The following is a 4,621-nucleotide window of genomic DNA, read 5'->3' as shown; positions in this document are numbered from 1 at the left end:
TATTGCGGATGTTACGAACCATAAATTCGATGAAATGCTTCACATCATTGAGGCAACCTTTGATCATCTCAAAGCTCAAGCTCTTATTGTTGAAGCATATGATTCAATTTCTAAGGAAATCAACATCAGCTCTCAAAAAGTCTTTGAAATATTAAATGAGCTTATGTCTGATTTAGTGCTGGAATTGGAAGCTCGGCCTTCCCATGTAAGAGGGTGAGAACAAGAGCAAAGGCATGTGCAATGGAAACCAATCTAGAATTATGCGCTCCATGAGGAATCAACTGATGAAGAAATCCTAGAGGTAGAAACTCTTAAAGTAGCTGATGATGATGATGAAGAAGATTTGGTTGAAGATATGATTCTAGGATTACAATCTATCAAGGAACCTCCCACCAAGGTCCTTTATTAAGCAAAGAAGGTGAAACGGTCCTCAGAATCTTGGTCATCATCTCTACATGATACATTTTAATGGAGCCGAGACATGGCGAAGCTTAAAACCAAACTGACGATAGACGCTTTTGGAGCCACTCAGTCAATGCCTCCTCGAATTCCTGCTTCAAGTATTATTTAGATAGATGAAGGTTCTCCCACTCTGATAAGATTCCTAAAAATCCCTTGATTCCTCCTCCATTCGAGTTATTCATCACCAAATCCGGTCATCAAAGCATCTTGTCCATTTATGAAAAAGGTAACAATCCCCAAAACAAAGGCAAAAAGATTGCTATAAATTCAGACAGCCCAATGAAGTCGTCTAGAAATACCAAAGGCAAGTCCAACGAACAAATTCAACAATCATTGGAAGAAAGCATTCGGATTCAAGCTCTCAAAGACAATCCAAATCCGATGTTGGGCACTTCTCCTCTCTCCCAAGAAGGAATTATTCATGATATAAACTTTCTTCTCTTCATGTATTTTGATATTCCAACTCAAGATGCTGATCAATTGCGCTTTCCAATCGTGTCTTATGGATGCTACTACATCAAATCTACACCTCTTGATCCAACTGATGATCCTGAAACTATCATCCGAACTTAGCATGAGAGGTTGAGAACCTTCTATTCCACCAACGCATGACCCCCAAAAGGAAGTGTGGTCTAGGAAACGGATTACCTAGATCATTGGATATGGTAATAAAGTTCAAAACAAGTTTGATCTCGACTTTCTTCTGCATAGATATTTCATATCTCGGCACAAGGAATCCACTATCACTATCTCAGATGCATAATTTCCCTCAATGAATCTCAATGACATTCTCACTATACATTCTCATTTCCGAGATAGTCAAACTAATGAATCAAGCATTGAAGCTTAATATACTACAATCAGCTTTCTTACAGACTACATTGTTGAATTTTGTAGATCCGATGTAGATTTTTCTCATCTGTTCAGAACCAAAACCTTCTTAGCCAAAATCACAAATGAGATTCCTGAAGCCCATATTGTAGCAAAAACACCAATCGAAGAACTTGAACTTGGTTGTGTCTACCACTAGAAGAAGACCAATCAAAAGGAATTTTTTTCAATGCTTGACAAACATCTCGTTCCTACCAAGATTCTTTAGAAGTTCATCTCTAATGTTGTAAAGAGTGATTCTTCAAAACATGTATAGAAGAAATCCATTGAGCAACTCAAGTGGTACATCGAAGTCTGAAGTTGGCTCCAAAGTGTGTATCTTTTTGTGTTTGATGAAGATAAGTGACGAGTCAAATTATTTATAACGTCACTTAGGGGGAGATTGTTGATACATGAAAAGTGATCCTTTAGCAATCCGAAGTGAATTTAATTCTGAAGGTAGAAGCATTGTGAGATGATGATAATTCCAAAGTGATGATCTGTCAGAGATGCATCTTTTGCTACTTGCTACTTGTGTCTGTAATGTGCATTAAGTGTTCCAAGTACTAGTTTGTCCTTTAGTAGTTGGTTTTATTGTACAATACATGGGAAAAGATCAACTGAAGTGGCATTGTCATTTTGTTGATCTTTAGTTGTCTTCTAGACCATGCACTTTATGGGATTTGTCTTCTTATCACTCTGGGTGTATTTAAGGAGATGTAAGTTTCGTCATATGTATGCGTGTAACATTCTCTTTCACATCAATACCAAGAATCATTCAGTCAAATCACTATGTTTTACATTCTTATTGTTGTTAAATCACTTTACTATCTTCATATTATTAATCATTCATATCTTGAATACTTTGTTGAATATCTCTATTTCGAGACAAGACTGGTTTACTAGACTTGATTGGCTCTACATTAGCAACAAACATTGATCTTAAGTTAATTCAAGGTTTGAGTTCTCATACCTTGTCTGCACATATGGTTTTTTTTCTCACACCAATTTCGGCCCACTACATTACGTACCATAGTATATAGGATGTTGCTATGCTGCAGTGATCTGTTAGATCTGCTTGATTATCTATTTGTTGGTTATATGTTTATCTATTGCATATGTGGATAAAGTGAGGTTGGGTTGAGGCAATACTGCTCTACGCAGAGGCCAACAAACTCAGCAACAATCCAAACGTGAGTTGTGGGCTAGAAAGGCAAGCTAGACTCATCTAGTGGGCTCAGGGGTAATCTAGCCCAATGGCTATGGACCTGTGGGTATTCTATTCCGATGATTGATTAGACCCGTTGCATATTAGCATTCCAGTCCGATGACTGAGTGGGCCTGGGGTAATGTATACATATGGAGATGAACCCGAGGGTATTCCAGTCCGATGACTGATTAGACCTGTTTCATACTGGCATTCCAATCCGATAACTGATTACGCCAGGGGTAACCCTGTTGGGTTTTGAGCATTCTAACACTTCCTAAGTGTACATGCAACCCTAAATACCTTGGATCTATGTTTTCTCTATTATACATGCAAATAAGAACTTCCAAGGTATTATCCTAATCTAGCATATAAAACAATGGATATAGTAGGATAGAATACATACCTTTTTGGTGTAGTAAGTCTTCATGAAGCTTGAGTGCTTAGTGCCCCAAGTGTGACACCTCAAATGGAATCACAATCATCAAAACACTTGGAATGACTTGAGAGAATTCTACACTCTTCAAAATCGGCTAGCCCTTTTTTCAATACTACTAGTGGCCGATTTTTCCTCAATAATAAGATGCTTATATAGTTACACAATTAGGGTAAACTCTTAATTGTCATGGCTTTCCATTTCCTTGGATCCATGGGTACAAATACACCATGGAGCATCCATGGACCATCCTATGGGTTTTAGCCCAACTTGATTATCCATGGAGCATTAGCCCACTATACAAGTATGGATGATTTACACAATCAACCCATATATTTAATTAGTCTTCTTTTGATCACTTAATTAATCCTAGATTAATTCTTGATCAATACTAATTAAATAATCTTATTATTCTTATTATTAATATACTAGAACTTATAATATATTAATAACCATAAGTGTCTTATTTCTCTCATTCAAGTGCATGATGGTATGCAACCCAAATGGACCATGCCGGGTCGGGTCAAGTCTTACCAAATATAGTTATGGACTTAGACATTAATCCAACAGTCTCCCACTTGGATAAGTCTAAAACTATTATTGCGTATGACTTTAGGAACCAACCGGCAATCGTAGCTCTCAAAAGCTTCTGTCGAACTCTGACCTTGTAGATGAACTCTGACCTTTGTCAGTGACTTGTCCATTAGATAAGGGATCATATATTCCTCCATTCTAGATATCATATGGACTGAGACATGGATTATAATCATTCTCTCTGTCCATTTGTTGTTTCCCGATTTCCGATTTATGACAACTGACTAATTGAACAAATCAAATCAGTCCTGGCCCGGCCGAGCACTTCCATTTGTCATCATCAAATCATCGAGGGGCCCACAGATATCGCTTTTATCCCGAAGGTAAAAGGAACGGATAAACTTCGACTCATATGGCTTGTTCTACTACTTGTTGAATCATACACAAAGGCACGTTTTATAGCACCGAGTTACCAAATGCGGTTTCGTGCTATCAATGTACTATCAACTCATAGTAACAACTCATATCTCTAGGTTTGAAGAATATAAGATATTATCGTCTCATGATCACTCGTGATAAAATCCATGAAGTGATTCCAATGAGCGCGGGTTGAATCCAATACTCAGAACTTATGAGCACTCATGATTGTTGTAGCCTTGTCCAACACCTTAGACCTCTACAACCCATCATGACAGTCTTAATTCATATCTACTTCCAAAATATGACTGACTGTGGATGGTTTGAATAACTTAGTCATTCCGGAAGAATAACCCAGTTTATTCGGGAAGTCAAAACATGCAAAGTGAAACACAATAATAATTGAATCCAATATGGTATCAACCCTTTGAACATAAATAAAACACCTTTTATTTATCACCATATGATTACACATTATTCATTGTACACTGTATCAGCTATCAACTTTATTCTTGAATTTAAAACAATAGTTGTCCCATGCTCCAAGCATGTACACTATGTTTTCAAAACACTAGTCATGCCACACACCAAGTATGCATACTATGTTTTTCTATGATCTTTACTTTGTGAACTAGATCAATTGAACATAACTTCAATGATTCTCTTTTCACACCCCCAAATCCTTACTGCAAATG

Source organism: Lactuca sativa, chromosome 5, assembly GCF_002870075.4.
Source record: "Lactuca sativa cultivar Salinas chromosome 5, Lsat_Salinas_v11, whole genome shotgun sequence".
NCBI lineage: Eukaryota > Viridiplantae > Streptophyta > Magnoliopsida > Asterales > Asteraceae > Lactuca > Lactuca sativa.
The sequence above is the reverse complement of the archived record's forward strand: the minus strand, read 5'-3'. Positions refer to the sequence as shown.